Below are 14,898 nucleotides of genomic sequence, written 5' to 3' on the forward strand. Positions count from 1 at the left end.
ACTTTTGTTCAGAACTTCCTTTCTTGAGTTCTTTTTCTTTTCTAAATACTCATCCTCTGTCAGACCTATAGCTGACAAAGGATTTTCTTTCCTTCCGTTAGCTGCCTCTTTGCTTTGTTAATCATATCATTGGCTATACAGCAGCTTTTTCTTTCCATGAGTTTCCAATTGTCAGTTCTTGTCCTAGTGTCTGTGCTGTCCAGACACAGAACAATAACTTCTTCATTTCTACATTTGACTCTTTTAGCTAAGTAAATCATTTGTTAACTATTGAAATAATATATCAGTCTCTATCCTAGAGAATAAAGCATTATATCATAATTTATAAATTGAAGCAAAAATATTGAAAGCAAGAAAAATATGTTCACTTTTTTTTATTATTTTGTAATTATATTTTCTCGACATGAACCCAAACATCATATTGACTTGGTGAAAATTTTGATATGTAATTACAATAACAGTGGGTATAAAGTGACATCCAATTTTCACTGTTGTTCAAAGAGGATGAAGAGAAAACAAGAGATCAATAAATACTCACATTTTAAGATTTCATGGTGATTCTACCTCGATTGCCATATGAATAGAAATTGAGTCTGATATATCTCTTCATCTTTCTCCAATCTGCCAACTCCCCTTTACTCAGCGTCACCTTCCTCTGTTACACACACAGAGACCATAGAAGCTTTGTAATTATGAAAGCACATAAGGCATAAACAAATGCCACTTATCTTATTAAGAATGCTTTCTACCTAAAATCCCAACAGGTCTGATTATTGTGTACTCGCTTACCATTTTTAACATCTCAATTGAGTTTCCTATCATTCTTATTTCAAAATGTAAGTGTGGCTCAGTAGCCTTTCTTATAACTTAATGTTTATGGTCGTCTCAATTATTACAAGTAAACTAAAGGAAAGAAGCCATTTTAAAATGTTGTTCCTTCCTACATTATTTTCTCACAGATCTTAGTAATTGCTAGTTACTATGGAATTCAAACACTAATGCTTTGGGGAAGTTCATGTGGGATGTGTTTCAATAATATTTTAACCACATTCTACATCCTAAAGGCATTTTGATTTTTAACCATCTATTTAGAATCAGGAGAACCTTTGTATTTCAGTGGCTGTGCAAGTTTTGTTAAGTTGGTTTGGTAAATAGAACTTCCTCCTTTTTATTTCAAACCCCAGACAAGAATAGACTTTTTCATAAAATTGTATTAAAGCCTACATTCCCTTTACAGACCATGTGTGAAATGTAAGATAGTCTCCGAAAATTTGAATTACCTAGCTCTTTTTTTTACGAAAATAATATTCATTTGGAAAGTTTTAATTTAAGATAATAAATGTGAATATCCTTGAGAGGGAATAGAGAGGCAAAGTGTAGAATAGAGGCAGAAGGAACACCCATTCAGAGCCTGCCCCATATGTGGCCCATACATAAACAGCTACCCAACTAGATAAGATGGATGAAGCAAAGAAGTGCAGACTGACAGGAACCCGATGTAGATCTCTCCTGAGAGACACAGCCAGAATACAGCAAATACATAGGCAAATGTCATCATTAAACCATTGAAATGAGAACGGGACCCCCATTGCAGGAATCAGAGAAAGGACTAAAAGAGCTTGAAGGGGTTTGAGACCCCATATGAACAACAATGCCAACCAACCAGAGCTTCCAGGGACTAAGCCACTACCTAAAGACTATACATGGACTGACCCTGGACTCTGACCTCATAGGTAGCAATGAATATCCTAGTAAGAGCACCAGTGGAAGGGAAAGCCCTTGGTCCTGCTAAGACTGAACCGCCAGTGAACGTGATTGTGGGGGGAGGGCGGTAATGGGGGGAGGATGGGGAGGGAACACCCATAAAGAAGGGGAGTGGGAGGGGCTAGGGGATGTTGGCCGGGAAACCGGGAAAGGGAATAACAATTGAATTGTAAATAAGAAATATGCAAGTTAATAATGATGGAGAAAAAAAAGAAAAAGAAAAAAAAGATAATAAATGTGATTCCATTTTGATTGCCCATTTCAGTATGAAATATCTGGTAAGTACACCTTAGTTTTTGAGAGTAAGTGGTAGACATGGGAGACGTCAGCAAGGATTCCAGAGTAAAGTGGGTGTGCTACAATGTACCTGTACTCAAGGTACTAAGGCACGGTGAACAAAGTGTTCAGACCAGACTGTGCTGTGTAGGGAGACATATTCTCAAAAATCAATGTGCACAGAGGAAATTATATTTATAGGTATAAAGTTATTTATTTATGAGCATAAAATTTTTATTGATACTTTGGAAATTTTACATAATGCACCTTGATCTCATTTACCTTCCGGTTCTCCCTGATCTATCCCCAACCCCTGTGACATCCCCCAAAACTAAAGAAGTAGAACAGAAAAGTAAAAACGCATAAACCACATCTGATTTGTATCGCCTATATACTCGTTGGAGCATAGTTAACTTGGAGCACTGGGTAGCACTGGGTAGCTTTTAGAAAACAAAGTCCTTTCCTACCACCATTGTCACCAGAAGCCATCAACTGTGAAGAGCTACACCTCATCATCCCTATCCCAATTTTTAAGAATTATTTCCAGTGGCTTCCTGTCTAGATTCTTTTTATATTATATCTGGGAGGAGGGAGCAGAATAGTTAGTTTTTACTTTTCTTGGATAAGGGTTTTTTTCTCTTTCTTTTCTTTTTGAACAATATGTTAAAGTACTTGGGGAAGCCTTTAGCATCCATCTTGATTTTTTCATCCTTAACAACTTTGCGCTGTGTAAAAAAGACAGAATCTTTTACTCAAACAACAAACTCGATGGTAATGGGATTCAATCATTAGTAAACATTTCTTTGTGCTTTTTTTTCCCCAGGGAAGAAATGAAAACTGCATTCAGATTACCCGATTTAAATCAAGTTAGACAATAATAATAGTTTTAAATGTTTAAATTGTTGCAGAACTAAAGAAAATAGTGAAAGCAAAATAATAATCAGGCTGTTCATGGAATAAACGATTCAAATTGAGCCACATATTACTTGAAATTGTATATTTTCTGTCAACAAAGTGGAAGTAACTTCAAATAACAAAGACGTCCAAAACAAATGCTGCTTGTTTTGCATCAGAGGCTGCAGTTTCAGAGTCCTGGTAAAGAGACTCACTGTACTCTACGTAAAAGACCATGTACACTTATGATTCATTATGTGCAGATATGTATAATTCATTCATAGGAAAATATTTTAATTTATAAATAAATATTTAAGCTCAATTTCTAGAACTAGGTTATTACTATAAATATTTAATTATATGTGTCATTACTTTGAAACTAATTTTTCGCAAAATTATTTTCTGAACTTTGAAGTTATCATAAATTGTTATAATTATTTCAACCCACAGATTGGACAAAAATTAGGTTAAGTCAAGTGTACTGAAATAGCCAAAACCTCTTATAATGTGTTTTCTTCAAGCAAGTAAGACACGTGAAAAATTGCCTGATGGGCATAGGTCATGTAGGGACAAATTATAGTTACATTCAAACATCAACAAGTACGTTATACAAATAAAGATAGCAATTACTTTCTGAAGATATGGTGATGTTTTCTTTGTATCTTCCCCTATTTATAAACAAAATCAAATTTTTCATTTGCAAAAACTCACTTGCGTCACATATATCATAATTATATTTTTAATGTTTCTGAGTCACACATGACCTTAACACATAAGTCTGTAAAAGTAAATATGTTACTGTAGTAGAATAAATATATGGCAGGATACTTCAAGATCCCAGGCCAGTGACTGATGGACAACACACTTCTTTACTCCTTGACCCACACTACTGCAGCGAAGTCCAGTTTCTGGTATAATCAACAATCTATCTTTTATCTTTCCTTTATATAGAATCTAAAACCATACTCCAAATGGTTCTTGAAATTAACTAAAATCAATCTCATATTGAGCTCTGAGGAATGGGGAAAGGTTTTCATATTTTGCATTTAATGCATTATTAAATATCTGATAATCTATAGTACAGTATGAGCATAAACTTACAATAAGTAACACAGGTATCATGTGACTCCTTGATCCTGTTATGCATTTTATTGCTGGGCTCTGGAACTTATCTCACAATGTTTATTGATTAGATATTTTCATGTTTTGAATGAGAAACAATGGCTTGTACAATGACATGTATGGAATTAGTAGTCTAGGGTAAAACCCTGCTTCTCCAGATAATCTCTCTATTGAAAATAATAGTCGAGATTTAACTGTGAAGAAATTTACTTTATTAAGTGGGGCTTAGGGGCTCACATTCATGCTCTCTCTACTTGTCATTCTGTCGTCTTCAATTACAAGTCCTAACTAAAATACTCAATCGTACCATATTACCACACGTATTCAAAAAGTAAATAAATGTTTTCCCTAAACTCAGCATTATTTTATGACTCAAAAGTATAACCACAACTGTTCCATCTACTGAACCTAATAGTTTCAAAAATAGAGTGTATTCAGTGTTCAACAGAAAAAAATTACAGGTCACATTCACTGTTTCGTCTCATTCAGGGGACGATAACACTGCACGTATCACACAACAGAAAACGCTGTGCCTTAAAACTTTTAGAAATGAGTCAGTGTCTTGAATGTATGGTAATCTCACTCCTCGTAAAAGTTTAAACACTGATCTTCATTAATATTTTATATTTTCTGGCTTAAGAAGGCAGGGAATTAAATAAATTCTTGCAAATTTTCACGGTTAGAAGTTCATCAGGTGGATGAAGCAAAGAAGTGCAGACCGACAAGAGCCGGATGTAGATCGCTCCTGAGATACACAGCCAGATTACAGCAAATACAGAGGCGAATGCCAGCAGCAAACCACTGAACTGAGAACAGGACCCCCGTTGAAGGAATCAGAGAAAGAACTGGAAGAGCTTGAAGGGGCTCGAGACCCCATATGTACAACAATGCCAAGCAACCAGAGCTTCCAGGAACTAAGCCACTACCTAAAGACTATACATGGACTGACCCTGGACTCTGACCTCATAGGTAGCAATGAATATCCTAGTAAGAGCACCAGTGGCAGGGGAAGCCCTGGGTCCTGCTAAGACTGAACCCCCAGTGAACTAGACTATGGGGGGAGGGCGGCAATGGGGGGAGGGTGGGGAGGGGAACACCCATAAGGAAGGGGAGGGGGGAGGGGGATGTTTGCCCGGGAACCGGGAAAGGGAATAACACTCGAAATACATATAAGAAATACTCAAGTTAATAAAAAAAAAAGAAACAGTAAAAAAAAAAAAATTAGTTCATCAGGACTGACTTTAAGCTTATGGGGAACATCGATAGTAGTATAGGTTTGAAAATAGCATTTTTAAAATTACCGTGAGAAGTACTGTAAACAAATGCTCCAAATTCTCTCTGAAAATACAGCGCATAAAAAGTGATTCTTAAAAAAATCATTTACTCCATAGAAAGCTTTCTGAAACTCTCACATTGTTTGGTTGGATCAAAAACAAAATGTATTACCGGCCTTAAAAAATGAATGGATTTGATTACCCAGGCCTATGGATGGTTCAAAAGATTACGTGGTCTTTGTTTTAGTACAATACATGCCAATTACACACAAAAATACCATGTTGCTACTGGTTTGCATATGCTAACAGTGATGATTTAAAATGACATATTAATCATGTTTTCCTTCTGTGTCTTTTTTTTTCTAACAGTTTTTCCTCCATAGTACCAGGCAAGAAACAGAAATTCTGTCTATTAAGGAATATTTGGAAATCTCAGAGAAATCAGCAGGATCACATGTATAGAACACACATTTAGTGGAAAGTGAGAAAATGGTGGTGGGGAACATGTATTATACGATAAAATGCAATGCTGTGACTACTTCTTAGCGTCTGTGTGGGTGCAGCAAAAATCATGGTGTCGAGATACTGTTATCTGAGTTCCACAAGAAGCAGAGCCTGAGGCAGAGATGCAATGTGCTTACAATTATTTGGATTGGGACATTTTCAGGGGAGGATAAATGAAGAAGCAAAGGGATTTGAAAAGTAACAATAACAAATGTGAAGAAACACAAAGTGAGAGACCATTAAACTCTTGATAGCTGAGCAAGAAAAACTCAGTGAGTGGCTATGACCTCTGAGAAATTTCCCAAATACTGTTAAAACCATCCCGCCTCTGCAAAGGAGACTGAACAATTAATTGGCCATAGCTCTCCTGCCTTCTGTCTTGTTATTTATATGAGACATAGCTCACAAAGACATACATTAAATATTCTATTCCTTTTAAGCAGTCATTAAAATATATAGCAGCGCCAGAGAATCATGCTTCTTCGTGTCTCCTTATGAGGTAGTGCCAGGACAGGGAGGAAGTATTCTTAGTTCTGAAAGAAACAGCAATGGCTTCTAAGCTTTAAGGCTATTGATTTAGGATGGGTCATGAACAGTACTGATCCAGGAAGAAAGTGGGAACTTGAGAAGTCTCATGACAAGCTTCAGAAATAAAAGAAAGTTAATGCTAAGCTTCTTCACTTGGGGATTGCTGTAGTGCATTTTAAGAAAGGCTGTTATTTGCTGTGTGGAAAGCAGACCTATACACAAGAACTGAGGATGATGAAAATAATTCTCCTCATATATTTATACTCCCACTCATGTTACATGATGGCTATGAAGACATAAAATTTACTCTGAGGTCACAACTCAAGAATTTAGAAGACACTAGTGAGAGAGACAAATCTTCAATGAAACTGTATCTTTAAATAAAATCCAGCCCTAGAAAAGAGCCATGAGTGCTAACAAATAAAACATAGCAGTCAGTGAGAAAGTAATTTTTAATGAATTTGATTAGTTATTATTTTTCTAAAATACCTAAAATAGGAATTGAGCAATTAATTTTAAGCAGCTTGTATTGAACCTTTAATCCCTAAATGTAACCATTGTAGTTAACACTGATTATTGACTTGACAGTATCCTAAATCACATAGGATTCTGAATACTTCTGAATATTATGAAGGTCTTTACACTGGGGTTTAACTGAGGGTACAAGACACAGGAGTATCACCCAGTAGACTCCAGAATTAACTAAAAAGAACTGAGAATATGGTCCCCAATGGAATAGTTAGAGAAGGGATTGAAGGAGCTGAAGGGGTTTGCAACCCCATAAGAACAACAGTACCAACCAACCAGAGCTCCCAAGGACTTAAGCCACCATCCAAAAGTACACACGGACAGATGCATGCATCAGCATATGTGGCAGAGGACGCCTTGTTGGTCATCAGTGGGAGGAGAAAACCTTGGTCCGGCCAAGATTCGATGCCCCAGTGTAGGGGAATGCCAAGGTAGGGAGGTGAAAAGGGGTGGGTGGATGAGTTGGGGAACACCATCATAGAAGAAGGGGGAGAGGAAATGGATTAGGGGGCTTATGGAGAGGAAACCAGGAAAGGAGATAACATTTGAAGTGAAAATAAAAATATATCCAATAACAATATAAATACAAAAAGAACAGCAGTCTTATATCTCTGTTCCACATTGCTGCTTCCCTGAATTCTCCAGCCTGCTGGACCATCACACTGGCAGGCAGGATAAATCCCTCATCCTTCCTGTCTCTGTCAAACAATGGACAGGAACACCAATGAAAATAATTAGTGCATTGACAAACATATAATACAATGACATTTCCTAATGTCTGGCTTACTGAATGAATATATTTAAATTTTTTTGTCAACAACTTATAAATTGGAGGCTTTTTTTTTTTACAATGAACTCTTTAAACCTTTAATGGCTGTTTCCTAGTGGGAAGTTATCGATTAATTAAGTTGACCTGCTTTGGATTTAACTAAGGTAGTCTTTCTGGGACCTTGGATTCTCTCTTATAAAACAATTTGTTACATGAGAGTGAATCTTGCTTATATTCGTGCTCCTACTTCTCCTCTGAAGGCAGAGTTTGAATTTGGAAATATTTTCAAAGATGGAGCTTTTGGGGAATGTTAATGAGATCAGAAAAGTTGACTTTCAAAACTTAAGAAGGCTTTTAGGATGCTGTGGACATTCTAGATGGGAGAGGGCTGTGGCAGGTATACTCTGATTTTTCTATCTTAGCAGGTTCCCAATATCCATATCATCCTGTCTCTGACTGCAGCCACCATTAAACAAGCAACTTTGCTTCAACACTAGAGCGTATGTACTTTAATTCAGAATATGGATAACATGGTCAGTTTGGACACCTGTGCTTTCTAATTATCCGTGATGAGCTCAGTCAGCTTGGAAGAATTATCCTTTGCTTTTACACAGCTGTGCCTTTTTCTATAGAAATTATTAAAAGAACAAAAACCCCAGCAGCATATTTACTATTATTGTCTTGTGAAATAAGAAGCAGACTATATTCAATGTCATTGGCATAGTACTGATACACTGTTTGTGGTGTGCAAAGGTCAACTGCAGTAATTACAGAAAGGACAAGTGACATTTCTGAAAAAGAATTTGGATTTAGTCTGAATGTCACATAAAAGTCATGGTAGAATGGGCAGGAATTTGAGGGGAGGGAATGACTGATGAATTTGATAGCAACACATTATATAAAAGCATGAAATTTTTAATAAAAAGGCTAATTATGATAAAACATTATTTTTAAGAAATAACAATATTTCTTAAATAAATATTTAAGGAATTCACCAGTTGTCATAAAAATTGTAGTTTTGCTATTATGTAATCTATACTTTAAAAATAAAATAGTAATATTGTGACAGAAAATTCCCAATGAGTACTTTTCATGTTTCTTTCTAATATTTTTTATTATAATCATAGCCTGAAAACTGGAAGGTAAACAGGATTTCCAAAAATTCAAATTTTTAAAAAGCTATTAAAAATATCACAAATTCCAAAAGAATATTTGGTGTAATCCAAACATTGAACACATGCTGAACTGAAAATGTTCTATGTGAATCAACCACATGCTTATAAGTAACTACAGATGTCTACAGCTAAGCACCTATATAGTTTTGGTGGCTTAAAGGAGCCGAAACTTTGATTTTGCTTAGCTGTCTCCTTAGGAGTTCCTCCTTGTAGTTTAGAAGCAGGCTACTGTATTTCAGAGCTACAGAATTCATCCAGCCTTTGTCAAAACACAGAACCCAGAGAACTGGATTAAAGTTCCTTCCCTTCCTTTGAGCTTCACTTTTCTCAGAGAGAATATGTCTTGCATAATTTATCTTATTACCCTTTCTCCTATATTCCCTTGCCTCTACTAGATCTCACATTAACCTTTAGACTAATAAAATAGAATGAAATGACCATATGGTTTTAAACCAATAATGATCCATACTATGGGACCTTTCTTCATTTCAGAGTGATCAAATATGATCATAATAAGACAGTAAATGTGATAAAGATTACTGGAAAATAAAGCTAAGAACTCCAACAAAAATATTATTGATACTTAACACATACAAAATAATACAGTAGTCATCAGCAATTTTTAAATAACTAACATACTCCATTTACGAGACGCAATATAAGCTCATTAAATTTGATTTATGCATAGCCACACCTCAAATTTGTTAGTCTGCGTTTCACCTCAATATCACTCTAGTGCTGAAGTTTTCAATCCAGATTTTCAGATTATCTTGCAAAATCCTTCTTCAGTTCAGACATATGAAATAGCAATGGAAGTGACTAAACAACTAATAAAATATTTCTAAGGTATTTTATAACAAATCTGTACTTTTAAAAGATTTGTGTCTGGTCTGAATATGTGTAAGATTTTGAATGTTTATGCATGCACATGTTCAGGCAGGCTTGTGTATGAGGGTTGACAGCTAAAACCAACACAGAAGTGCTACTTTTAATGTAGTCCAGGAAAATACAATGAATTATATTAAAAATAAGTGAGGGTCTAGGGAGATGATTCAGCAGGGAACCACATATCTTATGCTTGCAAAGCACCTAACTTTGTTTCCTATCATTTCCTAGCATCCCTGTTCATCAGCTCCAAACTGCATATAACTCTAGCTTCAAGTCATCTAACATGGACCTCTATGGTCCATGGCCAAGGACATTCCTCATACACTTATGCAGACAGTGCTCACAGAACATACACATACACACACGCACAGGCACACACACACACACACACACACACACACACACACACACACACTCATGCAAAACACACACACTTTAAAAGAAATATATAAATGATTATTTTTCCCCTAACATGCATTGTGTATTAAATCCATGAAATACAGTAACAAATATGAGATTTCCACTATAGACAACATTTATTTCTTACTGTACATTCAGATCGGGGAGATTTCAAAGTTTCAGGAACGAAAGCTATTCCTGCTGGCTCTTCACTGCAGAGTTTCTCCCATGCTCCGATTCACAGGAGAGACTTCTTTGAATAACACTGTGACAAGATCAGAAACTAGGGAAAACCAGGGAGCTGAGACTTTATAATTTTGAACTAAAAGTGGCATATTTTTTCCTAATAGTGGAAAAATTTGAATTAAGAAATATGAGTTGAAATCATTAAAATAAACAAACAACCAAAAAACAACTTTTTCAAGCAATTTCCTTGAAACATACTTGGAGTCACAGAAATTAATATTTTTTTTTGCCAGAAATGATAGAAAGTGACAGGAACAAAATCACAATGAACTGGAATTTAGGACTCACTCAATTGTCAAACTCAGGGACCCGTTTTACAAATAGATCTGATACTTCACAGCTCTGAAAGCAAATATATGTTCCTTAACGGAAAGGGAAGGTCAAATGAGATAATTACAAGCATTAAACATAAATTATGTTTTAGCAAACAATAATAGATTTATTAAAAAAAATACCTAACCGTGGGGGAATTTTGGCTATCAGGCTAGATGAAAAGTATATTAGAATTTGTGTGTAGTTTCCTGAATTGACAACATGCATTTGGTGTTCTAATGAGAGTCTTTCTTCTCTTTTCCCTTCTCTCATCATTGCTTTGGCTTTATGTCAAAGGAAATCATATGCATAATTTTAATCCTTTCTTGTTCTTGGAAATGCTAAAGCACGCATTCACAAATTGTATCTTATGATTTTGTTCATGGAGGAAAACCTCTTACCTCTGAAACTGTGCTAGAATTGTACTCTTCACCATACAGAGAACAATTCATCTAATGTACTTTTCCCCTACTTTCCTTTCTCTTCTCTTCTGTCCTCGTTATTGTTCATGCACTCTCTTAGTCCCAGACACCTAGGATAGAAAGCACTGGCCTTAAAATGTTTGTGTTGTCTACTGCAAATCTAATGCACATATACAGAAAGTATTGGTATTTTTGTTGAATATTCAAAAAATAACAAACCCAATCTGGTGGGTGTATTATAACTGTTAATTTTGAAAATGAAAAAATGTCATAATATTTATTAAATTTATAGTGGCTTTGAAAACTTAATGTTAAAACTACACATGTATCCTCCTGGCCTTCTGGGCTTCTCTCCTTTCTTCCCCATACCCGATCCAGCAGTAGAGTGGGAGGTAGGCGATACTCTGGAAAGTTCCAGATACAAGGGATATGAGAAGCTCCTAGGACCCAATGGGGATAACCTTAGCCATAGTGCCCAACAGTGAAGAGATGGCCCACCTTGCAAACTATCCCAAGTATAGGTACCAAACACTGACACTATTGCTGAAGTCATGTTGTGCTTGCAGATAGGAGCCTAGAGTGACTGTCCCCTGAGAGGCTATAGCAGCAGCTGACTGAGACAGATGCAGGTACAGCCAATCATTGGTCTGAGGTTGGTTGCAGACCCCTAATGAAGAGTTAGAGGAAGGACATAAGGAGCTGAAGGAGATGGCAACCCCATAAGAAGAACAACAGTATCAACTCCCCAGACCGGTGGGAACTCTCAGAGACTAAGCCACCAACTAAAGAACATACATAGGCTGGTCCATACCCCTGCCCCATACATATGTAGCAGAGGAGCACCTTGTCTGGCCTCAATGGGAAAGGATGTCCCAGAGAACGGGTATACTAGCAGGGTGAGGGGGGTGGGTGGGTGAGCACCTTCTCAGAAGCAAAGGGGATAAGGGGAGGGGACAGGGCAAAATTCGTGGAGGGGGACCAGGAAGGGGGGCAACATTTGGAGTGTAAATAAAGAAAATAATTAATAAATACCTACATATTTAGTTATGATATATAAAGAGTAATAGACTAATATGCTTGGCAAAGGACGTTTTAGAGTGCATTTCATTCAGATCTGAATGAAAGAGAAAAGTAGAGGAGAAATGAAAACTAAGAAGTTTGGCTCTAGAGAGAATTTGAGTGATTTTGACATTATAAATAAGGAATGTTCTAAAGAAGCTGTAATTTCAATGGAGATTAAAACCATTAGAGAGGGGGTTGGGGATTTAGCTCAGTGGTAGAGCGCTTGCCTAGCAAGCGCAAGGCCCTGGGTTCGGTCTGCAGCTCCAAAAAAAGAAAAAAGAAAAAAAAAACATTAGAGAGAAAGCTCCGGCCATTGCTGGGCAATAGGAACAGATCCCTGAAAATAAGAGCCTTCCCTGCCCCATGTCCGCAGTGTTAGCACTGTCTCTAAAATGCAAGCTTATTTCAAAGGAGCCCAGATTTCCACTGAATGGATTTCCCTGTTCAAAAAGAAATACCAACGAAAATGATTTCCTAGGTCAGCACAAGAAGACAGACAGTGCAACGGGGCTGGGCTCCATGTTAAGCTCACAGCTGAAAGTGCAGCATACGATAATGACAACGGAGGTGGTCATGGAGGCCCTAGAACAATAACTTGTATCTTTCTTGGGGCAATAACTCCTTTATCCTTAGAACACTAAACATTTTCCCATTTCCTGTGCATTGATTCTTGGGTTATCCAGTTGCTAAAGACTATGAGGAGATGGCCTGAAGCAGCGAGGAAAAGACACCACTGCCGATCACTCATATTAGAATTAAACAACAAGAATAAACAAACAAACAAAATTTGAAAACAACCAAACATACAAGCGGACATCCTGCCTTCAGTGCTTATTCTCCTCTTTGATGCACAATGTGACCTTTTTTTCAAGGTCTCATTATTTATTAGTTACTCTCAAAAGACTTATTTTTTGACTGGACTCAGATTTAGAAGTAGAAGCTCTCAGCAAGGACAGTCTAAGTCTCTTGGCAATCTGTTCCTGGCGCTTCCTTCATTCTCTTGGCCAAAAGTTTAGCGTATTCTGCAGCCTTCTCCTTGTTTTCCTTAGTGCCTTGCTTCTTCAGAGCAACATGTCAGCATTTGTGTTGCAGGACACGGGGAGTAACAAGACGCTGAATCTTGGGCGCTTTGGTCCTGGGGTTCTTATCTTCTTTGTTTAAGGGCTTTCTGACAACATATTGGCGAACATCATCTTCTTTGGAGAGATTAAAAAGCTTTCGGATTCTATTAGCTCTTTTAGGTCCCAACCGACGAGGCACAGTAGTATCTGTCAGTCCCGGAATATCCTTCTCTCCTTTTTTTTTTTTTTTTAAACAATAACCAAGTTGAGAACACTCAGGTTGGCATCCACAATGCATCCGCGAACAGACTTGCGCTTCCTCTCTCCAGTTCTCCTGGGTCTATAAAAAGAATGCCCCTTACTCAACAGCAGGTACACTCTGCCATGGGTCAAAACGCCTTGCCTCATGGGAAAACCTTGTTTGTCATTCCCACCGCTGATCCGGACCACATACACCTTCCACTCTTCACCAAGAGCATCAGCAGCTACTTCTGTGGCCATGCACTTCTCATAGGACGTACAAAGCTTGCGTTCGTCATCCACTTCTATGAGTTTCTGACAGCCAGTCAGTCAGGGAAGGAGATACTCAGTTTCATCTTGACACAGCCAACTGCCTAGGAGGCGTCATAAAAAAGAGGGCAGTGTGACTTTTTGATCAAGAGGAAAGTCAAGACATTTCAATTACGGTGATATTCTCTTCATATTTATTTTCATCATATTTCTTTTATTTTTGCTTGTAAGCCTAGCTTTTAACAGCTGACCCATTTCTCCAGCCCCCTGAACTTAACTCTAACAGTGAAATCTGCTGCTTGAGTATTGTCGAAACATACACATTTGCCTCAAGTTCCTGCCTGCATGCATTCTCCTCCATCACAGGCTATACCCTCAAACTGGGGAAGCCTTCCTTGCTTAAGTTGCTTTGACAAGTAATTGATCACAATAATAGGAAAACTGACTAATCCAGTGGTCTCTGCCATAGAAGGCTGGAGCCTAAAAGCATAACCTGGACACTGCAAGTGTGCAGACGAATCACTGTCAACTCTTTTACTTTCCAACGTTCATTCTGTTGCTGTCTTGGAGAAACCAGAATCCATCTTCCTGGAATGAAAACTGCAGCTGGCTGGATGTGGACTTAGAAAGCTTGACAGAGACAAATGGAGAATTTATAGGCTGGTGGCTTCTCCCAACAATCAAGCATGCACTAGATAATGTGTGAGATACTATGCTAAGTGTCTGAATTTCTGAGTAAAAATGTCAACGTGACTGCTGATTTGATACCTCCCATTATTGCATTCAAAAACTCTAGTGGTTCATTATAACCAGAAACACAGAAAAGAGGAGATCTGAAAAAATAAACACAGTTGAACTAGTCTCGTGAGTTTTATCATTATGTCCCTAATGTAATTCAGAGCCTTCTTTGGGAATCCTGGTTATGGGTCTAGCCAGTGTCTGACATCTTTGTCCAGTAATTAATAAAGCTTGTTTCAAATTTCATTCAAGTTTTTGGTAGTGGTATTATTCTCACTCTGTGGGATTAACAATACAAACATTTACATCTATTTTATTTTACTCAAGATTATACTTTCAATTTTCGTGTATGTTATTGGATTCAGTTGTAGAAAATTCTATTTTCTGCCATTGTTTAGCTTTATTTTGAATAGCTGCTTTGTTAAT

The 14,898-nt window shown here is 37.2% G+C and overlaps 1 pseudogene; it reads right to left on the minus strand.

Annotated features, from left to right (window-relative positions):
• Positions 1–13,041: 13,041 nt before the first annotated feature.
• On the minus strand, positions 13,042–13,820 carry LOC103693510 (40S ribosomal protein S6 pseudogene; annotated as a pseudogene).
• Positions 13,821–14,898: the final 1,078 nt, after the last annotated feature.

Source organism: Rattus norvegicus, chromosome 11 (assembly GCF_021556685.1).
Source record: "Rattus norvegicus strain SHRSP/BbbUtx chromosome 11, alternate assembly SHRSP_T2T, whole genome shotgun sequence".
NCBI lineage: Eukaryota > Metazoa > Chordata > Mammalia > Rodentia > Muridae > Rattus > Rattus norvegicus.